The sequence below is a fragment of the Corythoichthys intestinalis genome, chromosome 14, assembly GCF_030265065.1.
Source record: "Corythoichthys intestinalis isolate RoL2023-P3 chromosome 14, ASM3026506v1, whole genome shotgun sequence".
In the NCBI taxonomy this organism is placed as follows: Eukaryota; Metazoa; Chordata; class Actinopteri; order Syngnathiformes; family Syngnathidae; genus Corythoichthys; species Corythoichthys intestinalis.
In genome coordinates, this window is record NC_080408.1 from 26,813,479 (window position 1) to 26,837,715 (window position 24,237).

A 24,237-nucleotide genomic window follows, 5' to 3' on the forward strand; every position below is an offset into this window, starting at 1 on the left:
AGCGGATGAGATGGCATATCTTAACTATAGACAAGTCAAGGGAATGCTCTTTTTTTTTTTTTTGGGGGGGGGGGGGGGGGGGGGGGGGTTAATTACCATTTTCTTGTGTTTTGATTTACAGTGATTGTATGTTGTATTGTGAATAGTAATGTAACTATGTTTGTTTTTGAGATGTCCATTTCTTCTGTAGAGCACAAATAACCAAAGTGGTTCCAACAGAGATTAGGCAGCTCCCAAGGAGCACAAAAGTAACCCACTTATGTTCTAAAAAAGAAAAGCTCGCCAGTGATGCTAAATCCAGAACACATACGGGAAAAGTTTCTTTTACTGTTCCAAGTATTCCATATTATGTTTAATAAATTCAATGAGAATAAAATGACTTCAAATTTGTTATTATTGCTCATGGTTATCATACCGTGAGAAACTTGAGTACAAATTTATCGAACAAGTAGATCATGTCATCGTTATTTATTGCAGTCCTCCCAGAGGCAAGTACTACAAACAGAGATGCCTTTCAGCTTTCATTTTTGAATTTCGAAACCCTGTGTTTTTCTCCTTTTATCAGTCTTCTTCTCAACTTTCCAGAGCGTACTACTATAGTTCTCTCGGCTTTAGTCTCTCGGTGTCTGCATTTGCCTTGTCAGTATAGTCAGCATTTACCCGCTGAAATGCAGAGTTAATTGGCAAAGGTCACATGGGAAATCTTAACTTGCATGTGGTTTGTCTGTTTTACCTGCCATAAAGCTACTGCCTTGTATTCCATAGTAGAAGTACTCATCCAGGTTTTGAATACTGAAAGCTCTATGTTTGGGCTGTAGGTCTGTGTCCCTATAGGTGCTTTCATATACAGGTAGTCCCTCGCCTCGCTTCTGTCAGACTGCCCCAGGGCAACTATGGCTCCAGTAGTGGCTTACCACCGAGTGCGGAATGAAAGAGTAATGCAATGTAAACAGTCTTTGAGGGTCCCAAATATCCAATGCATTACTATTAATAGGCCCGTAACAATAGAATCTCGATTTCGGTACGCATAAGAGTCACGATCCTATCTCGTGGCGTGACACCTTCAAGTGGAGTTAAACCATCTGCTGGTAACTCGCAACGACACGGGCCGAAACATTGACAATGACCCGTGAGTTTACAAAAAAAGTGTTCTACCTGAATAGAGGGAGAAAACAGCTCGTGGGGAGAGAGTGACAGAGGCAGAACGAGAGACTACATTCCTCGCATGGCTCTACACTCCACCTGCATATTTGCTTTGGCCCTTAAAATTTGAGCCAATACCAATATATTGCTCATCCACTCGCACATGTGCAAGCAGTAAACTTTTTCATTTACTTATTCGTTAAAGCAAGTTGCTGACAAGTGATAAATGCCCTGGAGCTGATTTCGCCATGACATCATTGGAGAGGACAGATTGCAGAGGAACGTTCATTTGAAATTGTTTCAGGTAGGAGTGGGAACCTCTTGGTACCTCACGATGCAAAACGATTTGCGATACAAAGCTCACGATAACGATGATCTGACGATATAGCGATACAACGATTGTCGATACATTGGTCAGGAAATCATTCTAGGATATTCTACACACAACTAATAAACAGAAAAACAATCTTATGGTGTGAATTAAGAATGAGTTTATCATTAGTAGACGTCCAATCCATTTGAACTGGGAGGATGGCAGCGAATGAACATTCGTTCATTCACTGCCATCCCTGCCACTTTGATTTTGGGGTATTTATGGGTCACTTCCCGTTTAGAGTTACAGAACAGGACGTGACCTGGGAATCGCCCAAATGAATAGGCAGTGACTCAAACCCAACAGGAAATGACCTGTAAATGCCCTAAAATGAACAGCAAATGACCTGTAAATGCCCCGAAAATCGGACTGAACTCTGGACTGTGGTTTTGAATGAACGAATGTTCCCAGTCTAAATGGATTGGGCGTCGAGCACCGTCAATGGCAGCCTTAAGAGTTAACTGAGACACTATTATGGTGAAAGATTTTGCTAGCAACTTGATGGTTCCTTTAAAAAAAAAAAAAAAAACAACAACACCTTTTTAAAACGTTATCTCGATTCTTGACAGGAGCATATCGATAACGTTTTGGCATACAAAGTATCACGATATATCACCATTTCGATATTTTGTCACACCCCTTGTTTCAGGGGTGCGATGTAAAAAAGTAAGCAAGAGTTCGATCAAAAGTATGCTTAAAGATTTAAAACAATTTAATATTTTTTAACACATGATAAGGAGCCTCATGGTCGAGAAGTTTGATTCTGACATGGATACTGTGCAACTGTGTGCTTGACTGCCTGTCAGTGCCGTTTCATTGGTTAAGGCACAGTATATGACGTTCTTATATTGCCTTCCAAGCTGGCTGCATTTTTTTCTCGTCGCGCAATGGGTTGGAATATTACTCTCATGTATGGTAAACTGAGATTTGAGATAACAACAATGTTAGCATGCTCGTGCTACATGCTTGACATGTGGATCCATTGACCCGGGAATAAAAAGATAGCAACTTTATCCAGGTACATATGTTGCAGTCGCGATTGCTCCAAGTGCAAAATGTAAAAGAAATACGTGATAAAATATATAGTGTCTTGTGTACATGCTGTTGACTAAATACTGTATGCACTACAGAGCGCACAACGTTTGTTCAGAATCAGATTCCTACTACTGGTTACGACACTGCTTGCTTTTCATTCATTCACGCAGTTTCACAGTGCTTTAAACAATGTGGATGCTCAGCGTCTACAGAGTTGAGAGTGTGTTGTCCCAACTCAGTGAAACGAGACAAGTCATTGGACAAATGCTGAAATTGCACATGGCCATTAGATGCTCAGCTTCTCTGGAGGTCCATGGGTAGTGGGCAAGACATGATGGGCTCGGACACTCAGCTTCACTGCATGATGTTTGGATGATCCTTCTGAGGCTCAAACTAGGCCTGAACGATATTGGAAAAAAGTATTGCTGCGATTTTTTGGGGGTTTGCGATATTATATTGCGATATAAAAAAATTTTTATGTATTTTTTTTTAAAAAGAAATTTACACTAGATGACTTGAATAGCTGTTTGGAAAGACTTTGGATGACTCACAACGACCAGTGTACAGTGATCCCTCGTTTTTTGCGGTTAATGGGGACCAGAACCCGCCGCGATAAGTGAAAAACCGCGAAGTTGAGCACCCCGCCCCCCCAAATTTGTATTTTTTTGTGTGTGTGCTCAATGTATTTATTCAGATTTAGCACTGGAAAGAGAAACATATAAGGCATGTTTTTTTTCCTCACTTTTCCCCCAAAGTATGATTAAAAAAAAAAAAAAAAAAAAAGATGATCAGTTTTAAACATAACTGTCCAACCAAATTATCTTTGAACAAGAATAAAGTACTGTAGTAGAAAAATGCTTGGCTTTATTAATTTACCATCTTGTGGTATCAACATCGGCAGGTGGCATTTTTTCTATTTTCATTACGTTGTTCAGAGTTAAACCGGAGACTTTCCTAATGATCCTACCGAAAATTTGTTAAAAATGATGCCCAAAAAAAAAAAAATAATAATTGAGCGTCTATTTCTGGTCTTTTTTTCTTTGAAGCTGCTTGTGTTTGGAGACCGACTTCTAACACTCCGGTTTCTGTCCCTCCACACTCTTCTGACCTACTGAGCTCCTCCACTGTCATGGAACACTCCCAGCTGGGCACAATTTGAGCTTTGAGAAAAGTAGCTGTCATGGCGATAGAAACTAACTTGGAGCTCAGCTGATTTATCTTTGTGTTAACCTATCTCACTAAAAAATATTTATGCACCAACTTAACCATGGTTGGATTTGAAACTTTTACGTTTGAATACTACTCATGTACTCATTTAAATTGTGGGTATGTAATAGACATTGGTTGTATACTGCACATGTATGTTCTTCTGTCGCAGCTTGCTTCGCTATTGCAAAGCGCTTATCTGGCAACCCAATGGGGAAGGGAATTTCTGCTTTCACTTTAATACTGCTTGCAGTTAGGCATGTGCATGACAAGTCGTTTAATCGTTCAACTCCTTACTCATAATTAAAGGTTTCGGATTTTACCATTTCCATCATTTGTCCTTTGTCAAAACCAAAAGCACCACAAAAGACTACATATCCCAGGAGCCATTGTGAGATCACGAAGGACAGATGTAATGTGTACATTTTTAATAAATTGCCGAGCGAGGTGCCACCTAAGGAGAGAGAGGTGAGGTAGTGAGCGACGGTAGGTTGGATTGAGCCAGCGACTGAATGAAATGAGCAGAATGAATCAAAAACAAAATTTAGGACCAGATTTGTTGTTGCTTTATTCAGGTGAGTCTTCGGGTTGGGAAGAGTGACAGGCTTTTTAAAAAGATTTTTTTTTAATGCTATATTTGATTTTTTTTCCACTATCAATCTTTTCAATTTGTATATAGATGTGCATGTTCGAGAATGTGAAATACCTAGCCTCACAAAGGGATATCAAAACCCAGTTTGAGTATATATATCAATTTTCATTATTTTGCACTGCTGGTCTACCCGTTTTGACCATAGTATGTGTAAAGGCCAAAAATGCTTATGACCAGACCTGCTGTTTATGTTGAATTGTCAAATATAAAACTATTCAGTCTTATCTTTTTCTGTTGAATGTTTATCATAACAAGTTGAATAAATATGATCAAGCTTCAAAGCAGTTCGTCGAGCATGTTTGGTTGTCAATGGGACATCAATATTACACATTTTGACAAAAGATTTGGGGATTTTGTCATCTTCTTGGGTCCAAAATGTTGATTATAATTGGTAAGTGAAGAAAACAAGTTTGGACATGAAGGTTATGGTGTCCCGGAAAAAGGGACCCAACTAGTCCATTGAGAACAATTTTATCTTTGAAATCGAAAGGCAAATTCTAAGGCATGCGAATTCAGACAAAAGAGTCTCAGGTGTTGAAGGGTTAAACGGGTAGCCCTTATGTCTGGAAGCAATTTCCTGGGTCGACTGACATGGAGATGACACAAACATTCACTGGGTCGCGTCCTAGTATATTGTCCGGGACTTCACCAGGACGCTGCATGCAGGAAAGCAGCCGGTTAATTCCCTGGTCACAGCGTGAAGGCTGATGACGTAAATATCACGGCGCGCCGATCGTCATTTCCTCTTTCTTCATAGTAGAACAAAAAACGGTAAAAAACATCGCAATTATCAACATGGCAAACTGAAAAGACAGCAACATTGAACTGGAAACAAAACTAAATTAATTTGCTACTGAATCTTAGAGCCGAGGATGAGGTAGCCCATCGTCCATCTTTGGATTTGTGTGGTTTATTTTGTTGCCAATGCCATACAAAACTGACATAATAGCCGGGTTATCAAATAATGTCCCTCGTCCCCTCGGCACAGAGAGTGCCGAGTCGCCAACACGGGACAAGTCTGAAAGTGTCCAAACCGGGTTATTCCCGATACATCTCCCCACGTCTGAAAGCCATGACACAGTAAATCCTACATCGTATTACGCGGGAATTCAGCAGGATATAAATCTGAAAGGGGCTTTGGTCTTCACGCCTCTGCCTCTTTGTATAAAGGCTAAGGGGCCGTTTACATGGTGACTCTCCGAGAATACGAAAAATGTCAAATTTGCATTTGCGTCTCCATTTGAACAACGTCGCGATTCTGCATGAAAACGATGTAGTATACATGCCAGGCCCTATGGGGCAGTGCAGATTTACTGGGCGACAGAGAATGATACACTTTGACCCCACCAAGCTCCCTCAGCCCGGAAAAAAAATATGCCCGCCCACTCGAAGCAATGTCATTTTTCTTTTGCTCAAAGAGGCACAAAAATTGAAATGTTCAACATATTTAATTTAAAAATATTATTAAAACAGTAAATTAAAGCCGACATTCCGCCATATTTGCCGTTTTTAATGTTTAGTAGTACCGCTGCGCACGCCCAATGTGACGTGTACGAGTGCTGCCGTTAACGACGCGGTCTCGCGCCGCAGGAGCCTTTGATATGCATGCCGAGGCCCCCCTCAACCCGATTCTTCTACTTTGGAGGTAGGATTCAGAATTTTTCGTCTTCGCCTTCTGTCTTAGCTGACACCATATGCACACAGTATTTCTCATTCAATTGTTTATCTTTATTCAGTCAGGTTTTGTTAAATCAATCGAATTTAAATAAACAACTTGGCCTGAATGTTTGGGCTAAAATAGCTCGTAAATACACAAAACCTTTGCATTTTAAACTTTTAATTTCATGTCTATTAAACTGCGAGTTTTCTTGCTTATAGACTAGTCTACTAATCGCATATAAAATCTGAGACAAGTCGGCAGGGAAGTTAGTTGCAGTACCATTTTTGGCCACCAATCTTACAAATGACTCCTTTAAAACAGTACCAATAGAATCTAGGTCAGTCGGGAGCGAATAAAAAAATAGGGTTTTGGCAATTTAAACATCAGGTTGTCTGAAATCACAATTTCGAGTCGAACATGATAAATCACTCGGCATTATTTCCAGCACTTATCTTCAAACATATGCAATTTATTTCGAAAAATAATTGAAATGATTAAACAGGGCCGTTAAAAAGCTATGTGTTAAATACAGTTTCAATATACACCAAAAAGTTCATCAAGTTTTTATAAGACTGACATTGAATTGTGATAAATTGAACTTGTTAGAAATCAATGGACGATTTATTTATGCACTGTCTTTCTTTAGAAAGCGTGATTAGCAAACAGCAGCTCATCACAGGCGTGTCTGTGCAGTCACTGGTTTGGCAGCAACTAAACAGCATGCGGCCTCCAGGCAGTACAACAGGAAATCTCTGCCATGTCAACAACACTTTGTTTCCTCTGAGACAGGAACAGACAAACAAAACAAAGTGCAATAGACTAGAGAAAATGCTTCATACATACAGTAAAACCTAACTCAACAGACAAGGTGGTGACTGATCTCCCCCCCTCCTTCCCCTGGCAAATACGAGCGTAGGAACCCACCAATCTCCCATTACCACTTGGGTCTAAGCCGCTATAATTTATACCTTTGTTCCCAAATGGAGAACATCACACAGGAGCTGGCTAGCTGTGTGTGTAATTATGCTCAAGTGAGGGGATGCTGGCCTGTATGCTTGAGGCTGGGATTTAAGACCCGGAAGGAAGGAAGAGAGGAGGAGGCCCGGGGGTTCAAAAGAGCAGGAGAAGAGAGAAGCAACGAGGCAGGGGGAAATCTGGTTATTTTACACACGGCTGCCTCGTTAATGGACAGTACGTGTGCGTCTATGTGTGCACGCGTTGGGTGGGGGGTTGGTGGGCTACCAGGAAAGGGCTGTGCTTATCTCATCTGTTCCCTTACCATGAGTTGGGGAAAAGCTATGGGCCAACTTAGTCTGATCCTAGAAGCAGCCACGCATGCTTGTACCTGGGTGATGAAGTTGGTCATTTTACCTTTTCCTGTGTGCATGTATTACGCATAACGTCATAGAAACTAAACACACAATCTGTACTGACACGAGTTCTGTTTCAAAAGACGCTCAGACGCTTTAACCAGGTTCTACAAGGTAACAAAACTAGGAACTGCTATGACCAGTGTTGTTAATCTTACTTTAAAAAAGTAATTAATTACAGTTACAAATTACTTCTCCCCAAAAGTAATTGCGTTAGTAACTCAGTTACCTGAATGTAAGAGTCATTAGTTACTTGGCAAAGTAACTGCTGATAATTTTCATGTTTTTTTCTCTCAAAAAACTGGTCACACAATGTGAAGTTTAAAGGGTTTTTGGGAGAATTGGCTCTAGCCCAATTCTTTACCCTAAACTTAACTAGACACAGGGATATTGCGGATATTGCGATAACTAGATAGTAACCTTTGCTATGTGTGGAAGTCATTTAATGTTGTGAATCAACCGTTAAAGTTGTTAAAATTGCTCCCGCAATTGCATTAGTTCCCTTCTGTCTACTTTTGACATGTTTAAGTTTTAAAACCATTTCACCATTTAAATATAGATTTAAGTCAAGATTTTGCTGATTTAGGAGCATTTTAGATAAAAAGTTACTTAGGAAGGTTCTCTACAACAAAGCCTTCCTGAGAAGGCTACTGCTTTAAGATGGCGGCTGTTTACCAACGGATCTAGTTCTTTGTTATACATGTTGCTAATGCAGCCGTGTCTGTCATTTGCATCTAGTTCGGTATACCGTATTTTGCGGACTATAAGTCACAGGTTTTTTTTCATAGTTTGGCTGGGGGTGCGACTTATACTCTGGAGCGACTTATGTGAACTTTTTAACACATTGTTATATCATTTCACATGTTATTTTGGTGTTTTGGAGTGACACTGATGGTGTGGTAAACTTGTTAGCATGTTCTTTATGCTATAGTTATCTGAATAACTCCTAATAGATATGCTACGTTAAAATACCGGCCACATTCGCATTTTGTTGTTCAAGCATCATGTAAAATTATCATAATGTACACTTATTCAGCATGTTGTTCTCTATTGTATTTTAATTTTAAACAGCCTTTCAAGATGACATATCTGTTCTATGTGTTGGATTTTATCAAGTAAATTTCCCCCAAAAATGCGACTTATACTCCGGTGCGACATATATGTTTTTTTCCTCTTCGTTGGGCATTTTATGGCTGGTGCGACCTATAGTCCGAAAAATACGGTATATGTGATATCTACCAAAGCATCATGTGGGCGTAGTTTGTAGGCTATCGGCTTCAGTCAGGTATTATTGGAGCCATCTACCATAGTAGCATCGCGTTTGCAACGGCGTCACCCTTCCTTGCCTCCTCCCCACTCCTGCTCTGCTCTCTCATCTCCATGAGTCAGTCTTTCTCAGACTTTTTTCGCGTCAGTCTACCAACATAGTAGCGCACGCATTTCCCGCCTCAGTAATGGTAACGCGTTGCCTAGTTAAGAAAATTAATTAATTAGATTACTCGCTACTGAAGAAAATAATGCCGTTATATTCTAACGCCGTTATTAACAACACTGGCTATGACCCATTTGCTTTTTGGTGTGATACATTTTAGTTTTCGGGTTAATAAATATATGAAATGTATTTATTGAAAGCCTCAAATATCACGTAACTGTCAAAGAGTAATGTTATTTCTATAGCCCCTTTCACACACTCCGATTTAGCCCTGCAGCAGTTGTATGTGAAAACAATTTCCCGGGTCGACAGACACAGAGATTCCATGGACATTTCTCGGGTCACGTCTTAGTATAATGTCAGGGACTTTCCCGGGAAGCGTGTGTGTGAAAGCACGCGTGAAATTCCTGGGTCACAGCACGATGGCTGATGACGTACGGTAAATATCATGGTGGGCGGATCGTCACTTCCTCCCTCTATGCAGTAAGACGAAAAGCGGTAAAGAAACATCGCAATTATTAACATAGCAAGCTGGAAATAGCTAAATTAAACTGAAAACATAACAAAATTAAATTGCTACGCAATCGTAGAGCTAAGGAAGAAAGTCCATCGTCCATCTTTAAAAACGTGAGGTTTATTTTGTTGCCGATGTTAGGGCCCGTTACTGCGGAAACAAGGTTGTACTTCAAAGCACAAAACAGATGGATGCGTTCAATGGTTTATTAAATACAAAAATACATGCGATCGAGGCAAAGGGGGAATTACAAAATCTGTCCATAACAGTATAACAGAGGAAGCGATTCCATCGTCCATCTTTGGAAATGTGCGGTTCATTTTGTTGCCGATATTAGGGTCTGCTATTGCGGAAACAAGGTTGTACTTCAAAACAGAAAACAACGGAGGGATGCATTCATGGGTTTATTAAATACTAAATTACACGACATTGCAGAAAAAGGGGGGAAAAAAACAATGGGACCGTGACAGTAGGTCGACGGGGGATCAATAAAATACTAACCTAAGCGGTAGGCAGAGAGCCGATAAGACAACAAAACAAAGCCAGCAGGATTCTTCCTTCCCAAGCCAGTGGGATTCTTCCTTCCACCTTTCTCTTGGATCGTCTGGGCTTAAATACAGTCTTGATGAGCTTGAATTGGCTGCAGTTACGACGTTGGGAATGCTCTCTCCGGAACAAAACAAGATCTGACTAACAGCCGCTGTGACAGCCGATGCAGACCAAAACAATGTCCAGGTTATAAAACCGCTCCAGCAGCCCGACTAGAGCAGGGCGGTAAACCGAAAATTTACTGTTACCGAAATTCTTCACAATGACCGACATAATTTTGACCATGTCGGTAAATTCGGTAATTTAATAAAACAAGAATATAGTCTTTTCATCCCGCTTTGACTCTGCGTTGTTCGGTTATGTTCATTCCCCTTTAAGAAAGCAGACAGTGTGCTTACATATGGAGTCACGTGGTTTTCAGGAAGCCAAACAAACAGAAGCTCGGTAGGCTAACGCTAGCAGCTAACGCTACAAGTAAACGGGATGGAGTCGGGTTTAAGTTAGCCTCGCCAAACTTTCACCCGACATTAAGTAAACTCTTGGCGAGTTCCAGACGGGCTTTCACCCGCTCTCCTCCCTGGTTCTCACGATTTCAGGAGAGGATGCTTTTAGTGCTTTCTTCTGGTAGCCAAGCCACAGGGTACTGCTAGCGGCTAACAGCGGCTACAAATGAACGTGATGGAGTCTGATAGCGGCTCTAACCTTGTCGAAACAGCTGAAATTAATGAGTGGACTGGGCACGGAGTTCATGTAGCAATCATTATGTCGCGTTATTTGGTGTGTGATTTCTCTGAAATCTTTCATGATGGTAAAGCACTCAGCATAAAGTATATTCCAACAGTGAAGCCTAAATATAATATGACAGTTTAATGGCCACAGCTATTTTTCTGTATGAGTTTGCTTTATTCTGCCATCATAAAATCTTAAGTGTTTCATTGGCATCAGAGCAATACAGCTTTAATCTGGTTGTGTCTGTGTGGGGGGTGCATGTATTAAAAAATGTTCTGGGAAAAAAAAAAAAACGAAACATTGACGTAAACACTTGTGTTGAATCTATGTCACAGCAGCCATTACCAATAAGTTGTCTGAAGTGTACTGTTAAAGCTGCAAGTAATTTGTGTTAGAATGACATGTTTGCACAGTCGTCATATTGATTTTTATAATGTTGTACATTTTTCAAGTCATACAAGCTGTTATAAATGTTCACACTAGAATTCTTATTGTTTACAAGATTTTTTAATACTTAATGGTTAGACTGCATGTGCAATTGTTCAATTGAAAGCTGGTAAATAAATTTAACGAGAAACGGTTCATTTGTATTCCATGCATTGATTCAATTTTTCAAATTATATAACAGTCTGCTTAGGCGAATTTATCGTCATTTATTGTTATCGAGGTAAATCTGCTCAATTTATCGTGATACGTACTTAAGGCCATATCGCCCAGCCCTAACCCCTACCCGCACAAAGCGCGCCGGTGGACAACAAGGGAGAAGTCTGTGAAAGTGTCCGACCTGTGTCATTCTCAGGACATCCCTACATGCGTGAAAGGAATGACACTAGTAAATCCCGCGTCAGTTTACACAGGAATTTCCCTGGATATGTTTGTGAAAAGGGCTTGTCTGAATCTATCGTATATAATGTGTCTGAAGTACTGTCGTGACTCGAGAGGAGACGCCATTCTCATGCATGCATCGTACAGCCGGGCGGTTAACCGAAAATTTACCGTTACTGAGAGGGTTCACGATGACCGACGTAATTTGACCATGTTTTTTTTTTTAATAAAACGAAAAAATTAAAAGTCTTTTCCGGCTTTGACTATGTGTTGTTTGGCTATGCTCATTCCCCTTCAAGAAAGTTCAGCCCATGTGGTTACGTGTGAAGTCACGTGGCTATCAAGAAAAACAGAAGCATGTTGCTATCAATCGGTTTGTTAATGCTACAAACATGATGGAGTCTGTAGAAGTTTCGCTGACGTAGGACATTTTGACAGAACACCGGAAACAAATGCTCCCAGCCTGTGACGTGAGGTCGCCATAAACACAGACAGCCGCACTACTGACTTCTCTGATAGCTTTTACAATCGATCAGCTCAGCATTCGGCATAAAGCAGAATCCATGAGTGTAGCCCAGAGGTTGCGCTAGACTTTTTCGTTGACTGTCATTTTGACTGACGGTCATAAAAATCCGCTCGTAATCTATTTTTACCCGTCAATTAAAATTTTAAAATGATGATAATGACATTGTGGTGACCCTTTGTTTGGCATAATTCACCTTCCGTACTTGTGTGTCCATTTGGCCGAGCGCGTTACCAGCTACGACACAGTCACGTGACAGAGACACTTAAGCCCGCGCGCGTTCCGGCTTGAATAGAGAGTTCACAGAGAGCAGCAGAGCTACAGCGGCTGGACACAGCAATTCGAGCTAACAAGACTCTTAACATTGCATACCACTTCAACATATTCAATAGTATTTAGTTTTCATTCATTTTAAATTAATATTCTGTCCAAACAAGCTTAACAGAGAATCCACACCGTGCCATCACACATCAAGCAGATGAATATGTAACTTTTTCTCCGCAGTGACAAAAACAGTTCACAGTTCACCTGCTGTGGCCTGAACGGAGTCTTACACCTTCGTCCTGGTGCGCATGGACTTGAATTGCGTGCCTGCTTGTGCAGTCCCTGTTTTTTCACCTCTTTTATCAACACCATCGTCATTTTGGGGCTTTTTGAAGAAACTTCGGACACTCAGTTGCCTTGACATTTTTCAGAGTAAGGCCAACGATGTCATGCATCAAGAGAGACAATAGCTAATTAATATGCTCACTCGCCACCTTGTGGTCTGGGGTGTGAATTGCAACCTGTCAAAATGACAGTCACCGTTTTTAAAAAATCGGTCAACGACGGAAAATATTCGGTTAACGCGACCCCTGGTGTAGCCTATACTATGACCGTTTAACGGCCACAGCTATTTTTCTGTATGTGCTTGCTTTATTCCATGTCATTACTGCCATCATAAAATCTTAAAATGTTTCATTGATATTAGAGTTAGAGCAGTTTATCTTAATGTGTGTGTGTGTGTGTGTGTGTGTGTGTGTGTGTGTGTGTGTGTGTGTATGGGGGAGGTGCGTGTGTGTAATTCAGAAAATGCTCTAAAACGAAAAAAAAAACAGTTAACATGCTTTTTTTTTCGCAGTAGGAACTTGAAGTGAACTTGAAACAAATCATTTTTTCTTTTAAATGTCAGTTTGCATTAAGAACTTTAAAACGATCAGAAAAGTAACTCCCACAAAGACACTTCAGTTTTAAATTTTAAATTGAATTGACTAATGTAAACTGTGAAAACGAGGGATTGAATCAGTGTAGTCCTAATGGATAATCCATTGAATGTGTTTCAGACAATGGACCAGGTCAGCATGATTTCCAAAATGTCATCACAGACTGATGAATGGGGCTGTAATGTCCTTGCTTAAGCCAACTGTTGGCCATTGCGTTGACAGTGCCCATCTATACAGTGAACTGTGTGAGATTTCGCTGCAATGAACACAGTGAGACATTTAGTCAACTGTACAATGTACAGGACTGTACAATGTATGTCAGAGTTACTTGTGTGCCTACAGCTTTTTTTTTTTCATCTTGTGTAGGCAATGACAGACCTGAGCAACCTGCAGCAAGGGGGACCATCAGGAAGCATGCTTCATATTGACTATGAATGTGACCAGCTATTGCCGATTTCCCTTATGAAAGAGGCCTCAAATCATTTTTTAAAAAATCCAGGAAAATCAAGTGCAGGCAGCATGCAAACTTTGCAAATAGATCTTTGTTATGGTTCTTCTTGAGAAAAAAAATAAATGTTGTTAAAAAACAAATCTATGTCATGATGTGAAACAATTTCAGCAAAAAATCCTAGGGGAAATCATGTATTCATTTAAAATGTGTTACCAAACTATTGTGTTATGCCCCCCCCCCCCCCCCCAAAAAAAAAAAACATCTAATGACACCGGTACCTCATGCAACACTACTTGTGGCATTGCTACTATTGGGAATCTTTGACATTATGCCGATTCACTACAAATGTAGATCGATGGGTTGCAATTCAATAGAAAATTATACTGTATCTTTAGAGACATAATGGTAACTTCGAATACAAATTTGATTCCGTTTGGAAGCGACACACTTGAATTATATAAAATGGCATTTTGTTGAATGGGTTCAGTATAGTATATCACACACAATATACTTATCTATATAAGCATTCACACAGGCCCACAGGACACAAAAATGATGACATCCTATGATTTATACCCCCAGAAAGGCAAGTAAAAACAAAAAAATGAACAAGGGAAAAACCTTGATAAGGGATAATATGAAAACTGGGAAAGATGAAGGCAAGATTAACAGACATGTCCACATATGGGTCAGACATGTACTTGACATGTCTTGTCACACACTAGCAGAACCCCCCTCCCACAAAAGCTCTTAATGCCAGCCTCTCTTCTAGGCATAACAGTCAGTCCAGAAGGTCTTCCCTGCAGGAGAAGTATGGTGAATGTGGGGGATGGTGGCAGAGGGAGCGATGACAGAGACAGCAATGCCATCAGTTCTGAATGTCACTGTTGTGCTCAAAACCCCCAACTAAACCTTTTGGTTGGAAATGAGACCGGGCGGAGGCTGGACGGAGACATAAGCAAAAATAAAGGCAGGATCATGAAAATGAGGGAAGAAAGAAAAAAACATGAAAGGGACATTGACAGACGGACTGAGTGGGTGGACCTGAAGTGATTCGGTAGATGACAGGATGAAAGTGATGGAAGAAAACAACAGCTCCGCTTCTCATCTCTAGTAACGGGGCAGGCAACCTTTGCACATAACCACAACAGACAAAATCGGTACAACAAACAGCATCTCTGATTGGTTTCAACGCATGTCTCTCATTTTCAATGTTCCACGCTTTTCATAACATCAACAGCGACCTGATGTTGTTTTGATGTCGCTATGGGAACAAAACCCTTATTTTGGGAGAGAACGGATCGCATGTAAAAAAAAAAATATATATATATATATATATATATACAGTGCCTTGCAAAAGTATTCGGCCCCTTGAACCTTGGAACCTTTCGCCACATTTCAGGCTTCAAACATAAAGATATAAAACTTTAATTTTTTTGTTAAGAATCAACAACAAGTGGGACACAATCGTGAAGTGGAACAAAATTTATTGGATAATTTAAACTTTTTTAACAAATAAAAAACTGAAAAGTGGGGCGTGCAATATTATTCGGCCCGCTTGCGTTAATACTTTGTAGCGCCACCTTTTGCTCCAATTACAGCTGCAAGTCGCTTGGGGTATGTTTCTATCAGTTTTGCACATCGAGAGACTGACATTCTTGCCCATTCTTCCTTGCAAAACAGCTCGAGCTCAGTGAGGTTGGATGGAGAGTGTTTGTGAACAGCAGTCTTCAGCTCTTTCCACAGATGCTCGATTGGATTCAGGTCTGGACTTTGACTTGGCCATTCTAACACCTGGATACGTTTATTTTTGAACCATTCCATTGTAGATTTGGCTTTATGTTTTGGATCATTGTCCTGTTGGAAGATAAATCTCTGTCCCAGTCTCAGGTCTTGTGCAGGTACCAATAGGTTATCTTCCAGAATGTTCCTGTATTTGGCTGCATCCATCTTCCCGTCAATTTTAACCATCTTCCCTGTCCCTGCTGAAGAAAAGCAGGCCCAAACCATGATGCTGCCACCACCATGTTTGACAGTGGGGATGGTGTGTTCAGGGTGATGAGCTGTGTTGCTTTTACGCCAAACATATCGTTTTGCATTGTGGCCAAAAAGTTCAATTTTGGTTTCGTCTGATCAGAGCACCTTCTTCCACATGTTTGGTGTGTCTCCCAGGTGGCTTGGCAAACTTTAAACGAGACTTTTTATGGATATCTTTGTGATATGGCTTTCTTCTTGCCACTCTTCCATAAAGGCCAGATTTGTGCAGTGTACGACCGATTGTTGTCCTATGGACAGACTCTCCCACCTCAGCTGTAGATCTCTGCAGTTCATCCAGAGTGATCATGGGCCTCTTGACTGCATCTCTGATCAGTTTTCTCCTTGTTTGAGAAGAAAGTTTGGAAGGACGGCCGGGTCTTGGTAGATTTGCAGTGGTCTGATGCTCCTTCCATTTCAATATGATGGCTTGCACAGTGCTCCTTGAGATGTTTAAAGCTTGGGAAATCTTTTTGCATCCAAATCCGGCTTTAAACTTCTCCACAACAGTATCTCGGACCTGCCTGGTGTGTTCCTTGGTTTTCATAATGCTCTCTGCACTTTAAACAGAACCCTGAGACTATCACAGAGCAGGTGCATTTATACGGAGACTTGATTACACACAGGTGGATTCTATTTATCATCATTGGTCATTTAGGACAACATTGGATCATTCAGAGATCCTCACTGAACTTCTGGAGTGAGTTTGCTGCACTGAAAGTAAAGGGGCCGAATAATATTGCACGCCCCACTTTTCAGTTTTTTATTTGTTAAAAAAGTTTAAATTATCCAATAAATGTTGTTCCACTTCACGATTGTGTCCCACTTGTTGTTGATTCTTGACAAAAAAATTACATTTCATATCTTTATGTTTGAAGCCTGAAATGTGGCGAAAGGTTGCAAGATTCAAGGGGGCCGAATACTTTTGCAAGGCACTGTATATATATATATATATATATATATATATATATATGTATGTATTATGGACAAAGATAGCACAGACACGTATGCTTAATATGGCAGCACACGAGCAGGCCTTCAGCACCAGAGCAATAGTGGCCCAGATATACCACACCACGCAGGATCCCAGGTGCAGGCTGTGCAAAGAGGCCGCTAAAACACATATCGGCAGGGTGTAAGATACTGGCAGCAAAAGAATACATGGAATGCCAGAACCGAGTAACCGGTATAGTGCACAGAAACATCTGTGCGGTGTATGGACACTGGAGACCCCTAGATCGCAATGGGAAACACCTCCAAAGGTGGTGGAAAATGAGCGGCCTAAGACCCTGTGGGACTTCCATATACAGACTGATAAGATGGTCGTGGGTAATCATCTGGATATCGTGATCATGGATAAGCAGCAGAGGACAGCCATTGTGATCGATGTAGCCATCCCTAATTATGTCAATATCAGAAAAAAGGAACAACAGAAACTAGAGAAATACCAAGGGCTTAAGAAAGAGCTGGAGAGAGCCTGGAAAGTGCAAGAAACAGTAGAGCCCGTGGTCATAGGAGCACTGGGGGCCGTGTCCCCCACACTGGAGAATTGGGTTCAGCATATACCAGGAAAACATCAGGCATCTCTCTCCTGAAGAGCGCAGACCTAGGAACAGCAAAGATACTGCCAGGACCCTCAAGATCCCAGGCCTCTGGTAGAGGAACTGAGATTGAGACCAGGGGAGATGGGGAAGTGTGAGGAAAGGTTTATATATTATATTATATATATATATATATATGTGTATATGTGTGTGTGTGTGTGTGTGTGTATATACATACATACACATAAAATACTAGTCCTTCTAAAAAAAAAAAAAAAAAGCATATTGTGATAAAGTTCATTATTATCTATAATGTACTGATAAACATTAGACTTTCATATATTTTAGATTCATTACACACAACAAGTAGTTCAAACCTTTTATTGTTTTAATACTGATGGTTTTGGCAAAAAAGTCAAGAAAAACCAAAAATCCCCATCTAAAAAAATTTGCATATTTCAGTCGACCAATACAAAAAAAGGGGTTTTAATACAAATAAAGTCAACCTTCAATTAATTATATCAACTGTGCACTCAATACTTGATCGGGAATCCTTTTGCAGAAATGACTGCTAATGCGGCGTGGCATGGAGGCAATCAGCCTGTGGCACTGCTGAGGTGTTACGGAGGCCCAGGATGCTTTGATAGCGGCCTTAAGCTCATCCACAGTGTTAGGTCTGGTGTATCTCAACTTCCTCTTCACAATATCCCACAGATTTTCTACGGGGTTCAGGTCAGGAGAGTTGGCAAGCCAATTAAGCACAGTAATTACATGGTCAGTAAACCATTTACCAGTGGTTTTGGCACTGTGAGCAGGTGCCAGGTTGTGCTGAAAAATGAAATCTTCATCTCCATAAACCTTTTTAGCAGATGGAAGCATGAAGTGCTCCAAAATCTACTGCTAGCTAGCTGCATTGACCCTGGCCTTGATAAAACACAGTAGACCAACACCAGAAGCTGACATGGCACCCCAGACTAAGAGTGTGACAATATCTCGATACAGCGATATATCGCGATATTTTGCAACCCGATGGGTTATCGATATGCTCCCGCCAAGAATCGATACTTTTATTTAACATATTGGCCATACAATGGAGTATGGATGCTGTAAAGTGCTCAATGTTTGTTGAGCAATTCCTTGGCGGTCCACTAGGGGCGCTCGGGAGTGGTGGTGAGGGTAAAGTGCGCACAAGTTGTCTAGAGAAGAAGAGAGGAAGGTTCAAGTGGGTTGAAAAACTAAAAAAGCTCCGTGAGAATGGTGAAGGAAAAAATGAGAAAAATATTGCTACAAATCACACATGGGGACACACTTTAGATTTTACACCAACAAGAAAGGAAGTAAGGTGAACAAGGACTTTGCTGTATGCAAGAATTGTCTAAGAAAAATAAGTTTCACTGGGAGCTGGTGACGTAGTGGACACTGGTGTTTGTGAGCTTCGCTTTCATCACTTGAGATAAGAAAGTTTTGGAATGTAATTGACTTTTTAATTTACATGTATTATTTTGATGACATTTGGTGTTGAATGATATAAAATAAACCAGGACCCTAAACTGGATGAAAATGAATATCGAACAAGCCCACATGAATTTACCGATTTATTTGAGAACCAATTTCCATCTAGTTTACAACACAAACTGTTATTACTGTCATTTTGATACAATAAGCTATAAAAATGGTTTGAATAGGTTCCAAGATATATAAAGTGATGTGCATGATAATTAATGTAGCCTACATATTAAAAATAGGTAATTATTGATGTAGCCTACATATTAAAAATAGGTAATTATTGAATTTTTAATTTCTATACATTCAATTCATATTTTTTTTAATTCAATACTTCCAACACAAAAAAAAATCAGGATTTCAACTCAAACGATATGAAGTAGCTAATATTTTTTGTTTTATTTTGTTGTTTTTAAGGTGAGGGAGACTGTGACTGAGCAAGTCTGACATCTTAAATGCTGAAGCAGATAGCGGAAGTGGTCAAACCAAGCAACAAAGGTCATATACGAAGAAAAGACCCACCAATTTTATCATTGCCCCACTCCAAGCTCAACTGCTGACACCTACAGCACTTTTTATTTATTTATTTTTTTTAAAGATTTAAAACTTTAAAGAAATTAAGGGTGCCATTCATCATGATCTCTCCAAGAGATATCAGTGGTCGTGGTTGGTTTCCTCTATATGTGCAGGGGCACAATTTGCAGTAGATTTATATTTTACAGCAATGTTGCACAGAAAAGGTGTCACTGTTTAATAAATGACTTAAACAGTATTTTTTCTATGTTGAAATATCTTTTTTTTTTTTTTTTTTTTTTTCCGTTTCAACAGTTGTATCGTAGAATGTCATGTATCCAATTTCTGACCAATATATCGATAATCGCTGTATCGTGATATAATCGTTATCGTGAGCCTTGTATCGCGAATCGTATCGTATCGTGAGGTGCCCTGAGGTTCCCACTCCTACCCCAGACCATCACTGACTCTGGGTAAATGACACAGGACTTCAGGCATTTCCTTCTCCCCAGTCTTTCTCCAAACTCTGGTACCTTGATTTCCAAATGACATGCAAAACTTGCTTTCATCTTAAAAAAGTACTTTGGACCACTAAGCAACTGTCCAGTGCTGCTTCTCTGTAGCCCAGGTCAGGTGCTTCTGCTGCTGTTTCAGGTCCAAAAGTGGCTTGGCCTGGGGAATGCGGCACCTGTAGCCCATTTCCAGCACACGCCTGTGCACGGTGGCTCTGGATGTTTCTACTCCAGACTCAGTCCACTGTTTCTGCAGGTCCCCTAAGCTCAGGAATCAGCCCTTCTCCACAATCTTTCTCAGGTCACCTCTTCTGGTTGTGCAGCATTTCCTGCCACACTTTTTCCTTCCCACTGAGGTGCCTTGGTGCAGCACTCTGGGAGCAGGCTATTCGCTGAGATATTATTTTCTGTGTCTTAGCCTCTTGCTTGAGGGTGTCACTGATGGACTTCTGGACAGCAGTCAGGTCGGCAGCCTTGCCCATGATTGCGGTTTTGAGTAATGAACCAGGCTGGGAGTTTTTAATAGCCTCAGGAATCTTTCGCAGGGGTTTCGAGTTCATTCGTTGATTCAGATGATTAGGTTAGTAGCTTCTTAAGAGTACCTTTACATGATATGCTAATTTTTTTTAGATTTTTTTTTTTTTAAACTTTTTTGCCAAAATCATCAATATTAAAACAATAAAAGGCTTGCACTACTTCAGTTGTGTGTAATGAATCCAAAAATATATGAAAGTATAATGTTAATCAGTACATTCCAGAAAATAATGAACTTTATCACAATATGCAAATTTTTTGAGAAGGACCAGTATATAGCAAGATAGAGAGTGTACAGGCAAAAAAAAAATTTTTAACATCCCAAACAGCAATCAAAAGTTATTTTTCCAGTTTTAATTTCTGTAATTTACAAGTCATGCAACAAGCAGAGGTGATGACATTTCACCGTTTTCAAGATATCACTGCAACACTTAAGCTTCGTATGTCTGAAAGGGGCTTTTCAGACATACAAAGAAGTCTGGTAATATACTGGTATATAACCAGTACGCGCTAAGTGTAAATACAATTTACAGGAACTTTACCAGCTTGTGACAAAGTCATAAGTCCGGTATATTACCGGCTCATGGGTTGTCTGAATGCCGTTGATAATGTTCCGTACAGAGGGCGGTGACGTAAACCTAATGTAGCCACAGCGCACTGCAATACAATCCTTATTTTTCTTCACCCAAAGATAAAATAACATTTGACAAGCCACAGATGAATAACTTATTTACTAACTTATTAACAAACTCGATCTGAAAACTGCTCACCGAGGTTAAGGCATAGGAAGAGACCCAACTTTTGAACGTGACGGTGCGGGACTCTCTGGCAGTACGAGTGTTCGTAGCGCATTTTCTTTGTATTTGATTATTTTTTTAAATAAACGTTGTGATGGAGGATGTGCCATTGTTCAGTCTAGTCTCTGACAAATGAATGGGTCGGATCGGTACAGTAAACTATTTTGTCAGCAGAATCCAAAGACTTAAATGAGCATGTTGTCATGCCCGAGTCATACGCTGCATGTGAAAGCTGCTAAGCTGGTAAGTACTGCTACATTTCTGTCCAGTATAAAGGCGGCGGAGCCGGTAAAGTACAGGTGCATTTCCCCATGTCTGAAAGCCATGAGCTGGGTCAATTCCAGGTCACGTTATACGGTAGTGTTCCGGTATATTATGTTTGTAAGCAGCCTTTGGTACGGTGACCTAGAAAACTGGACCTCTTTTTGACTGACCATCAAAGTGTAAAAGCAAAGCTTATTGGATTTCATGCACAACAAAGTCAAAACCTGAACCATCCAACAAATGGAGGATGGAAAGATGAGGATACAAACAAGTTCATAAGGAACTACGACCACCTGGCTCCCTCGACTACTTTAGAACCTACAAGTAATTAGTCAGAAATTAATGTGATTAATCATCCCTGAGACAAAAAAAGAAAATAGAGATAGGGTTCCGAGGATCGATGTGCATACATCCCTAGAATATACCTACCACATTTCATTATGATCTATTCATAAATACTGGAGGATCAGCAATTTCAATTCCGGAATTAATGAGATGAAAAAAAACCAAGAAGAAAACATTTCACTATAAGGATTAATGCGTACTCATGCCCAGAATATACATACCAAATTTCATTCTGATCTGTCCACATATAATACAGTAGTAGCAATTTAGTCAATGTCTTCACCAACAAGTACATAGTAAGCGAGAACTTGAGACCTCCTTCCTGTTGGGCTAAAAAATGTATGGTATAAGCATGGGAAGGCCAATGAAGGAAGTTGAAATTGTTGCGCAAACCATAGACTTCATAATGTATTGACATGACACAGGGAGCAGGGCCAATTCATCGGGGGCCTATCTCCGTCAAAGCTGACCGAGTGGAAACACAAACAAAGAGCTTTTACCGTTCAAAATTCTTGTGAATAAATGCTTAAATCCCTGAATTTTTTATAGATATGGACGTAAAACTATCTCCAGTCTTGGTTAAAAGCAAAAAAAAAAAAAAAAAAAAAAAGTGCAGGTACTATTTATTTTACGTAAATATCACGAAGTATAATGCCAATGCTGTAGCGGCTAATTTCTCCCATTGATTTTTTTTCACAATGTTTCAAAATGCATGCATGGTACGAAAAATATAATAATTACCTTGAACCCTCGAACAAATCACTCCCGAGACAATCCTTTCTGTTTGTATACAGTATAGCTTTCATATTTTTTCAACCTAAATCCGGCGTTAGATCGCTGCACGTGACCGGCTGCTAATAAATGAAGCGGAGTAACCGTGACACAGTGAATGGCGAATGTGTCATGTCAATACATTATGAAGTCTATGCGCAAACATATAACCTTGCATGCATTTGACTGTGTAGAGGTCGCAACGCAAACATGCACACCACTAGGGGTGCAAATCAACAATTTCATCCAAAGTTCACACACACATACACACACGTATACATACATACCAACATGCATGGTTGTGCAAAACGGGATGGTTATGATGATAAAATGGCAATTCTTTAACCAACAGTTTGATATTAGCCTACAAAGACGGCAGCGATTTACAGTAATTCAAGAGCCTTCGATTGATTTATGTACACATTCAACAGTTACATTTTACCTAAAGCCATTAAAAAATACAATGCAATTTTGATGCTTTGAAACATTGACATTTAAATGAAATCCATTTTTTTTAACAAAAAATATGTCAACGCTAAACGTTGCTCAGTTTTTTGGGTGTTGATTCGATCGTGCTAAACTTATTGGCTGCCAATGATTGCGATGGACGGCGATTCAATTTGAAGTCGGACGGTTGGTACTGAATGACTGTTTAACGGGATAGGCAAGACCTTGAGCAGATGCATTCCAGCGGGAAGAATTTTGTTTAAAAAAGTGAAAAGACACAGAATGTTATTTTTTCAATATGCAGTAGTAAAGAAAAATCTACATAAAAAGAATTTCCTAGAAGTAGAAGTAGGTAACGTTAAGTCGTTGACGGCGATCGACAATCCATTTGAAGTGCGAGGGTTGGCAGCGAACGAACATTTTCCATCAAATTAAGATTTTGTTCAAATGCACAAATGTTCGCTTGCTGCCAACCCTCCCACTGCAAATGAATGGGACGTTTATTAATGATAAAGGAATTTAAATTTACAGCCGAAGGATGCCACATGTTCAGACGTCTATCATTGTCAATGGCACTGAAAGAGTTAAATGCAAGTACTATTCTAGCTAATCTAATGTGAGTAACTTAGGCTAGGTTCATACCGCAGGTCCTAAAGCCTGAGTTATACTTCCGCGTCAGACCTACGCCGTCAAGGAAGAATCGAGTTACGACCCTACACCGTAGCCTGACGCGCACCTCTCGATTTTTGTAACCTTCGCGTCGCGTAGACGCGTATGACGTAGCGAAAACGGACTGTGATTGGTCCGCTCAGACTGTTGTTTCCGGTTTACCGCGAAAACACCGCCATTGCACAATAGAATCAAACATTGTTTTCTACACGCAAAAATGGACCAAGCTGACGGGAGTATCATCGAAGAGCAAGTCTCGTCAAGAAATTATTATTGTGATTGCCAAATGGCAAGGTCGGTGATCGAAAAAATAAATAAATGGAAGAACCCTCGAGATGTGGGTGGTTGGAATCGAGTGGCCACACGAAGCGGTGACCCAGTCGGCCAAAAACTGCCAACTTTTTATCACTTTATGTCGTATTTTTGGTTGGTGCACTTCATCATTTACTGTGTACATATGTTTCAAGTATATGAAGAATAAATCACAGATTTGGTGTCAAAAGAGTTGTTTTGATCTTTAATTTTCAATAACAGACAGTTCACACACACAATACATCATCACTGATTGAGAGTGCCTCGGTGCTTTTTATGATAACCTTAAAATCAAGCCTCCCAACGCAGTTTGGGAAGTTCCCTAGACGCC

General features: G+C 40.2%; 1 protein-coding gene and 1 long non-coding RNA gene across 4 annotated transcripts in view; one reads left to right on the forward strand and one right to left on the reverse strand.

Annotated features, from left to right (window-relative positions):
* chd7 (chromodomain helicase DNA binding protein 7) overlaps positions 1–24,237 on the reverse strand; it is a 142,086-nt gene that overhangs the window by 97,298 nt on the left and 20,551 nt on the right. The gene's annotated exons all lie outside the window — the stretch shown is intronic.
* Positions 18,707–19,106, forward strand: LOC130929822 (uncharacterized). Its single transcript, XR_009066959.1, has 2 exons — positions 18,707–18,984; positions 19,019–19,106. It is a non-coding gene; the product is annotated as an uncharacterized LOC130929822 (long non-coding RNA).